This window comes from Dendrobates tinctorius, unplaced genomic scaffold (assembly GCF_039654945.1).
Source record: "Dendrobates tinctorius isolate UK_male_01 unplaced genomic scaffold, ASM3965494v1 ptg000035l, whole genome shotgun sequence".
Classification (NCBI taxonomy): domain Eukaryota; kingdom Metazoa; phylum Chordata; class Amphibia; order Anura; family Dendrobatidae; genus Dendrobates; species Dendrobates tinctorius.
In genome coordinates, this window is record NW_027361703.1 from 25,600,604 (window position 1) to 25,610,749 (window position 10,146).

At 39.3% G+C, this 10,146-nt stretch overlaps 1 pseudogene; it reads right to left on the minus strand.

Annotated features, from left to right (window-relative positions):
• Positions 1 to 8,436: 8,436 nt before the first annotated feature.
• On the minus strand, positions 8,437 to 9,011 carry LOC141087827 (guanine nucleotide-binding protein G(s) subunit alpha-like; annotated as a pseudogene).
• Between the last annotated feature and the right edge of the window lie 1,135 nt (positions 9,012 to 10,146).

Genomic DNA, 10,146 nt, shown 5'->3' on the forward strand with positions numbered 1-10,146 from the left:
CAAAAAATGGTGTACACCTACTCCAATTCAGCAATAACCTGCGGACGGCGGGCAAGGATGGGGAGGCAGCACACATCGGGAACAACGCCCATCGGACCGACCTCGTTTTCATCGCCCGCCAAAGGGTAGGTGACAGATTCCCTTTAATGCAGTGTGACCCCAGCTTAAGTGATAAGACAACTTTATTCTTCTGGTCAGTGTGATACCAGATTTATATTGGATATTGGGATATTTATGATTTGCTGCGATCACACAGTAAAAATGTAAAAAATTGATTTTTTTTTTTGCCATATTCTGAGAGTTGCGACTTTTTTATTTTTTTGGTGAACAGTGCTGTATGATAGTTTATTTTTTGACAGGTTGTAGATTTTCGGGCACATAACATTTTTTGATTACTTTTTATTCAGATTTTTCAGACACAGAATGAACAATAGCCAGCAAATCAGTTATTGTTTTTATATTATTTTGTGCCGTTCATAGTGCAGTAAAAGTGATAAGACCAGCAATAACAGATAGATAACTTTTTTTGTGCTTTTACAGACTACAAACAATATTCTACAAAAATTAATTTGTTTTTGCCTTGTCATATTCTGAAAGCTTATTTGGTTTATGGTTTATTTTTTGCCAAATAAACCATATTAGGCTTTATTTTTTTGTGTGATGGATTGGCGTTTTAACACACTGACCTTGAGAAAGACACATCTTTGTGTCGATACGCATGGTTCCTAGGTTCCACAAAACCCGGCTGTGTGTTTCCACTTGGGGTCCGCCTGGTATCATGGTTGGAGGCAGGGGAGATTTTTTGTCTATGCCTCCAGGGCTCCTGTGTTGGTAATATGCTCTGACTATCTGCTGTGAGGTAATATTGGTTGCAGCAATTTGAATGTCCCAGGGTGAATGTTAATAGAGCTTGGAGTACCATTAATAATATTTGCTGATGGTTCCCTGTGTAAGCATGCGTCTAGCACATTTTGTATGTCTATGACAGTATTTATTTGTAAACAGCATGCATACAGGTATCAGTACTTGAAATATAGTAATATATATCTCTATGTAGTGGGACTTCATTAACTAATGAGCATTTGCACTTTTGTATTTTCTCTGGGGTTTTGGAACCTTAAATATCGAATTGTATGTGATTATGACCCAATTTTCTTTGTTCATTTGCTAATGTCTGCTTTTGTACAAACTTTTTTTAATTTTTTTTAAACATGTGTTTGTATGTAGTGTTTGCTGAAATTAAATAAAATATATTTTTGTATTATAAATATTGGTGGTGATCCCTATAGTTGTTGCATATACCTTTTCTTGGTCTGTTTCTATATAGTCTTATATGCATTGGGAGATCCCACATACGATATTATTTGAGATGGTGCCCGTTTACCCCATTGTGTTCTGGATTGGCGTTTTAATTTATACCATTTTTTTTACATTTGACTTTTTGATCGCATTTGATGCAATTTTTTCGTGCGTCAATATGATAAAAAGGTGACATTTTTGGAGTTTTTTTTTACTATTTTCTTCACGGTGTTTGAAATATGGAATAAATAACCAGACAATTTTATAGATTGGGTCGATCCAGATGCGGTGATACCAATTATGTGTACTTTTTTGTGTTTATTTTTGTTTTATCACAAAGACTGCGTTTTTAATGTTGAATCGGCTTTTTGTGATTTTTGTGTGTTTTTTTGTGTTATTGTTACTTTTTTACTTTTTTTTTTTTTTTTTTACTTTTTCACTTATTACCACTGTGGGACATGTGTATTTTTTACTCTGATCTCTGGTGCATGTGACCAGTCAGTGACTCACTGACAGAGCCTATTAGACCCTGCTTATAGCATGATCTTACTGGCCATCTTACCCTAGGGTCATCAGATGGCCTCAGGCAGGGGCTGGCTGGCAAATTTTGGCATGGGAGGAAATCTCGCAGCAGTGGTTAAACCAAATTGTGAGGACCATAGATGGTTTTGGAAGGATATATACAATATTCCCAAATTGGTGAGAATCCCAAACAAACCCCAAATAAATCCCTCTCTATTAAACCATAAAATTTAACTTTTATTCTAAATACAATTAAAATATTGAAGGTGCAAAGGAACATTAAAAGATTGTCCCTAATCTGCCTATAAATTATGTTAATCCTTTAGATAGGTTTGGAGTTCTATTCCCTAATGATGCCGCACACGCGATGAAACATGTTGGGGGGACAAGCGCTTTAATCTTGTGTGTCTTATTCAGCCAATAAGTGCTGACATCCCGGGGTGTCATTGTATCTATACTTCCAAACATATATAAAGGACTCGCAGCAGTGGCTCACAAGTTGTGGTGGCCCATTTTAACATCCTGCATAAAATCAGCAGAGGTAACAAGGTTTCTAAAAATGGTTATTGGGATCGAGCAAACATGTGCTATCCTATATACATTATTGATCTGTTAGTGACATCATAATAATTTTCTATTAATTGTAGGTTGTGCAGAACAAATCCATCCGAAACATAATTTACATACAGTACATACACTACCGTTCAAAAGTTTGGTGTCACCCAGACAATTAAGTGTTTTCCATGAAAACTCATACTTTTATTAATCAAATGAGTTGCCAAATGAATTTGAAATCTAGTCCTGACACTGACAAGGTTCAAAAAATGATTTTTATTTGAAATAATAATTTTCTCCTTCAAACTTTGCTTTCGTCAAAGAATGCTCCCTTTGCAGCAGTTACAGCATGCAGACCTTTTGCATTCTAGCAGTTAATTTGCTGAGGTAATCTGGAGAACTTTCACCCCATGCTTCCAGAAGCCCCTCCCACAAGTTGGTTTGGCTTGATGGGCACTTTTTGCATATCATACGGTCAAGCTGCTCCCACAACAGCTCAATGGGGTTGAGATGTGGTGACTGCGCTGGCCACTCCATTACAGATAGAATACCAACTGCCTGCTTCTTCCCTAAATAGTTCTTCAATAATTTGGAGGTGTGCTTTGGGTCATTGTCCTGTTGTAGGATGAAATTGGCTCCAATCAAGCGCTGTCCACAGGGTATGGCATGGCGCTGCAAAATGGAGTGATAGCCTTCCTTACTCAAAATCTCTTTTACCTTGTACAAATCTCCCACTTTATCTGCACCAAAGCAACCCCAGACCATCACATTACCTCCACCATGCCTGACAGATGGCGTCAGGCACTCTTCCAGCATCATTTCAGTTGTTCTGTGTTTCACAAATGTTCTTCTGTGTGATGAAAACACCTCAAATTTGGATTCGTTTGTCCATAACACTTTTTTCCAATCTTCCTCTGTCTAATGTCTGTGTTCTTTTGCTCATATTAATCTTTTCCTTTTATTAGCCAGTCTCAGATATGGCTTTTTCTTTGCCACTCTGCCCTGAAGGCCAGCTTCCCAGAGTCGCCTCTTCACTGTAGACGTTGACACTGGCGTTTTGCGTGTACTATTTAATGAAGCTGCCAGTTGAGGACCTTTGAGGCGTCGATTTCTCAAACAACAGACTCTAATGTACTTGTCTTGTTGCTCAGTTGTGCAGCGGGGCCTCCCACTTCTCTTTCTACTCTGGTTAGAGCCTGTTTGTGCTCTCCTCTGAAGGGAGTAGTACACACCGTTGTAGGAAACCTTCAGTTTCTTGGCAATTTCTCACATGGTATAGGCTTCATTTTTAAGAACAAGAATAGACTGTCGAGTTTCACATGAAAGTTCTTTTTTATGACCATTTTGAGAGTTTAATGGAAGCAACAAATGTAATGCTCCAGATTCTCAACTAGCTCAAAGGAACGTCAGGTTTATAGTTTCTCTAATCAGTCAAATTGTTTTCAACTATGCTAACATACTTGCACAAGGGTTTTCAAGGTTATTCTAACCATCCATTAGCCTTCTTACACAGTTAGCAAACACAAAATACCATAAGAACACTTGAGTGATGGTTGTTGGAAATTGGCCTCTATACACCAATGAAGATATTGCATTACAAACCAGACATTTGCAGCTAGAATAGTCATTTACCACATTAGCAATGTATAGAGTGTATTTCTGAATCATTTAATGTTAGCTTCATTAGAAAAAATTGTGCCTTTCTTTCAAAAATAAGGAAATTTCTAAGTGTATCTTTATTTGTAAACAACTTGGCTACATTAACATACGTGATACAAATCTAGGATTAGGTGCTCTCTATATTACAATTACAGCATCAGTCAACTAAATACATTTGAAAAATACTTAATTAAAAATTCAGAGGTAGTGCTCTAGAGACGGAATCAATCACATCAATCACATTGGAGATGGCTGCTCCTAGTATGCACCTATTCACACTAGCTTGGAAGTGACATCAATAATTCTTATGTTCAACTGTATTTATACCAGGTATGTGGTTTTTAGCAGTATAATATTTGTTGTGCTTTAGTATACAGAGAGTAAGACATAAGCATGGGTGTACTATGACTGATGTCAAAAGTGTCAGACATAAAAAGGGAGTAAAAAGCAGGTGAACATTAATTCCCTTAAAAATTCTCTTTTTATTAGTCTGATTAAAATACATCGAAACTGATACTCCTTGTGTACAAGGATGTAAATGATATTTGTGTTGTCTCAAAAACAAAAGAGACTAATCACAGCAAAGAAAAAAAAACTATATTGCCCTAATCTAAACGTAGTGCTGTACTTTCTACCAGGGGAGGTTGGCACCCTAAGATGCGAGATTAACGCCCCTGCTGCTCTCCCTTATTTCCCTGGTAAAAGTCTAACTCTAGGATATCACTAGAAATGTGAAGAAGACAGATAAGGTATATTGTTAATTGTGGCAACTTCATTCAGTTTGTATTCACACTATGCCAGTACTTAGCTCTGTCGTACCACCTTAAGCCTATGATAGAGCAGAAACAAGAGGGTGCAAAAGCTTAAAGTTGGTCATGCATTTTCCACTTCATAAGGCTATTCGTGGCTGTGGGTTTGCGGTATGTGTATTTTCCCAAACTATCATCTCTTTTTCTCTTTATTGTTGGATCGAGGAACATGAAGCTGTGTACAAGACTTTCATAGGTAAATCTCAGATCTATTTGGTTATTATTCAGTGTTTCCACAAACTGCCAAAAAAGTCAGACTCTTGGAAAGACCAAAAAACGAAGATATCATCGATGTATCTAGCCCAGAGACCGATTCACAAGTTCCACCAAGCATCTTCCTCTCCGAAGACCATCATTTCCTCATTTGAGCCCAGGAATGGATTAGCCTATGTGGGAGCACATGTACTCCACACCGCTGCACCCCTGAGCTGGTGAAAGTACTTTGCATCAAATATAAGATAATTGTGGGTCAGGATGTAAAGGAGCAATTCACTCATGAATGTGTTTTGTTTGACACCGTCAACTGCCCTTGTCTTCAGGAACTGTTTGGCTGGCGAAATTCCTGGTTTATGTGGAATGCTGCTATAGAGAACATCCACATCCGTGGAGGCCATGATGGTGTTTTCTTCTATAGCAACTCCTAGCAATGTAAGCAGATGTGACGTGTCACAAATGTAAGATGGAAGTGTGATTACAAAAGGTCACAATACTCTGTCCATGTATATATCAACATTTTGGGATACAGAGTCGATGTCTGAGACTATTGGGCTCCCCCTGAGAGGGGTCATCACTTTGTGGATTTTTGGCATGGCATAAAAAGATGATATCATTGGAAACTCTGGCACGAAATTTATACTCATTGTTGGAAATAAGGTGTCTCTCTCTGGCCCTATCCAAAAGATCTACAAGCATTTTGATATATTCTATTGTGGGGTCCTTTGGTTGGGCCTCATAAGTTTCAGGGTCTTCTAGTATGGAATGACATATCAAGTGAAATTTTGAAAGGTCTAATAGCACCAGGTTACCCCCATGTCTGAAGGCTTTATGATAATGTCCTTATTTTTTTCAAATTTCATAAGATCCGCAGGCAACTCCCCAGAGAGGTTAAGTATGCATTGAGTATTGTAATTGGGGATCTTGGTTAGTTCATCTTCCACTAGTTTGATGAAAATATCTATGCTTGTAACCTCATTATTTGGGGGGATCTTTGTGCTCTTCCTTTTAAGGTCCGTAAACGGCCTATGTCTCCTTTCTTTTTCATTCTCCTGGAGGAGGCCAAGAAGTGTCTGATAACTCTCAATGTCCTCATCTCCTAATTGGTGACATTGTTCCCCATTATGTTGTTGGAGAAATAGCCTCCACATTGCGACAAAAAAATGTGTAGGTTGAGTAGGATGTGCCAGTCAGTTTTTTGTTAGTACTCTATAAAGTACCTAGAAGTGGCAAGAGGGCAATGTAACAGAAATGCTATTATGCGGAGACTACTGTGAAGTGTCACATATGTTTCTGGTCCACGCTGTACATATAAACCTAGTAATGAATAATAAAAGGTTAGTTACCCATTTAGTGAGGGATCCTGCCAAGACTGTGGCCACGTACTCCGACGCGCTTCTCGTGTGGATGTCGCTTCTTCAGAGGGTGTCCCCTGAAGAACTCTTTTTTGATTAAATTAACTGGTAATTCGAATTATAATTGTGTAATCCGGACAATAGCCTCCGGCCACTGCTTTTCCTTCACCTTTGGATTAAAACCTTTTGTACTCATATAAAATTTTATACTGACAATGTATTTTTTGTATTAATAAAATCTTTAAATTGTTATACAATGACTCAGGTCCTCCTTCTTAACTCAATTTAGCACAAGAGTCAACAATTTGATGGGTACATTGTTAACTTTGGAACTGGCACTTCTTATCATATCCCAGCATCTGATTGGACGGCAGCGGTATCCATCACCATACTGAAAGCTCAACAAGCCCCTCTTCTAGATTGGACAGCAGAATTGTCATTCACTGTGTCCAAACACACTGACAGGAGGAATTATGTCAGCTACATCATCCTGCTGTGATTGAGATGAGTGATGGGACATATAATCCATAACACCGACTGCTTCCTTAATACTAATATGCTTTTTAGAGGCAAAGGAGGCCAAATGTTACCTGCATTTGATATTACTACTGCTGGGATATATGCTACCAGCAGTTTGAGACTACTTGGAGAAAATTAATATTATTCCTTCTGGGAGCCGCCAGCTTTCAATCATAGAGTTGTGCCAGCGCGGCCTCAGTCACCAGTCAGCACATAGTGAATGGCACCTGTAAGGATGCTCTGGCACATTAACTAGAATATTCATCAAATTGAAGTACACTCACTGGTGGAAATATGCGAGGTGTCAGTGGACGGGACGAGTACCCCAGGTAACTTGTGAAGAATTTTCACTGCACACTCAGAAGTGTTGCAGAAAAGTGAAACTTATGAGAGCAATTAGTACAAGTGATGGCATTACATTAATGAATGTTGAATGTGATTACAGATACGATTATAGTGTTTCGACTCAACCCAAGTCTTTTTCAAACATTGCAGAATTGTTAATTTACCGTATATACTCATGTATAAGTGAAAAGGGGAGGAACAAATTCAAAAAGGACAACCATTGGTCTATAACATAAAATTGCTATATTTGTGGACAGGCAAGGAACAGTAAAACATGTAAAATGCCAAATATCCACCACGATGTATACAGGGGCACAGTGGACCATGAATGCCTAATATATAAGATTTAAATATATATGACATAGGTAGTTGTACATAATGGACAGCCCATTAAATAGTTAATCAAGGACAATAGGGATATGTGATGGCCAGACTAACACATCAGACATGAAACAAGACAAGCAATAGATAATAAATGGCACAAACATATCACCTGGTAAGAGCAAGTGCAGGCACACAGAGGGTCCACATGGACCGGTCTTAGTATAGTCCTTGGTATTTACTTTTGTGGGATGTTAGCTGCAACTTGGCATAAGTATGGTGTATATTTCTTCATCCCATATAACCTATATATCTTTGTTCACCACTATCCTCTCTTGTTAATATTCATGTATAAGCCGACCCGAGTATAAGCCAAGGCACCTAATTTGCCACGAAAAACTGGGAAAACGTATTGACTCGAGTATAAGCTGAGTATGCATTGTCCCCTCATCCCTATCCTTGCATGCATGGTTCCTCATCCCTATCCTTGTATGCATGGTTCCTCATCCCTACCCTTGTACGCATGGCTCCGCATCCCTGTCCTGGTATGCATAGTTCCTCATCCCTATCCTTTTATGTGTGGCTTCCATGAGAAAAGCATAAAAAAAATCCTACTTACTTTCCCTGCGCGCCCTCGCAGCATCTTGATCCAGTGGCAGAAGCTCCTGCGGCCAGGCAATCACGTGTAGACGCTCATTTTTTTTACAAATCTTTATTTAAAAGTTCCAAATTTTCCAAGAACCAACAAGACAATTACATAGTGTGTGAAACAAGAGACCAAAAAAGGGCAAACAAATAACAAGAAAAGGAGCAACATTTTTTTTAAATTTATATCACCATCACAACAGTACATACTGACGGAGGTGCATCCTCAGGATAATGTCCCGACAATCATTAGAAACCCTTTGAATAACTTCCGTATCCACTGCACACGTGAAGTGAGGGTAACAGTAGTGCCGCCCATCCCTGCTTGCTGTACTGAGTCTAAGAAACGCCTCTCTAATAAAATACTTGGCACTTGTGACTCTCGGGTCCTCCATGGGTTCTGGAATTGCATCATCTGGTGTGGCGTAATGACTAAAATCTGGAAAGTAGTCCTCAATTTCTGATTTTCCAGCCAAAACTTGGTCTGCAAGTAGATCTTGTTTATTCAAGAAGATAATGACTGAAATGGTCCGTGCTCTTGAAGAGGTTTAGTGCTTCCTGGAGCCTGTTGGTCTAATTGTAGTCCCAGATCACCATATTATAGCTGCTGCTGGCAACCACAAATATAATCGCAGTCACATCATTAAAGCACTAGATCCATTTTCTGCGTTCATCACGATGTCCTCCTACATCAAACATGTGAAAGTTCACTTTGTCAACCTGAAATTTGGTTTCAAATATTCCCGATGTCAGGACTCGGAAACATAGTAAATCCGGATCAGATAGATCATAGCCAGCAGAGAAAGGAGTGGCAAAACTAGAGAAGGCTCACATTTTTCATGATTTACTGACTCTTGATCTCAAGAAGCAGTCTGAAGCAAGAAAATATTCATGGTGGAAATAGGGTATTAATTTTGTAGCATAATTGACTAAAGGATGGAGACGGCGACTTCCACACAGCAGCAATATACTGCCTAGCAGCAATGAGAATGTGAACCACTACTCCTCTTCTCTCCAAGGGGATGGACTCAACACCAATATATAGGATGGCTAAAGCAGGGGTAGGCCAAATTTTAACCTTAATGACGTCAGATACCAGCTCAAATACACAATCCCAACAGCATCGATCTAGAGAACAAAACCACCAATTATGAGCTATTGAACCTACCGAACCACATCTCTTCCAGCATAAGGGAGACATATTTTGAACGCCATGTGCAAATCTATCAGGTGTCAAGTACTATCTCATATGGATCTTTTTCAATTGCTCTAAGTGGTTTATGCATCGCATCGATTTACGTAACCAGTTTGAAGCCTCCTGCCATTGTAATGCCGAGAAAGAGAGGCCAAAATCCCATTCCCATCTCCCCATATGCGGCCACTGCTCTGCATTACTGGGGATAGCAATAATTTTGTAAATTATGGTGAGTCCTTTAGGACCTGTCAGTTCCATCAAGGTATTTCCCGAAGAGGGACGAGTTAGGCCCCTTAGCAAATAAAAGAGAGGACCTAGGAAATGCCTGATCTGAAGGTATTGATAAAAAAAATTCCATTTTAGATTATGTAAATTGACTAAGGCCTCAAAGGACTTAAGGTTTTTGTTCTGGAATAAATCTGCTAGGGAGGTGACCCCTAGATCCACCCAACTGCGAAGATTGAGAAAAGCAATATGGGCCTTCAATGCTCTAATAGAGATTCCCGAGAAGGAGGGAACATCTCCTGTCTTCACCCAATTCCTCCAAAGAGCTAAGGACGACATCATTATTGGGAGAACTGGGGCGAACTGAGTAGTGGAGTGTTACTCAGCTTCTAAGGGACTCTGTTATGATTGGGTCACCGAGGAGGAGAGCAAGCCCAAGCTAAGCCACAGAAAACCAGAGAGGTTGGTAACTAAGTGGATTGCA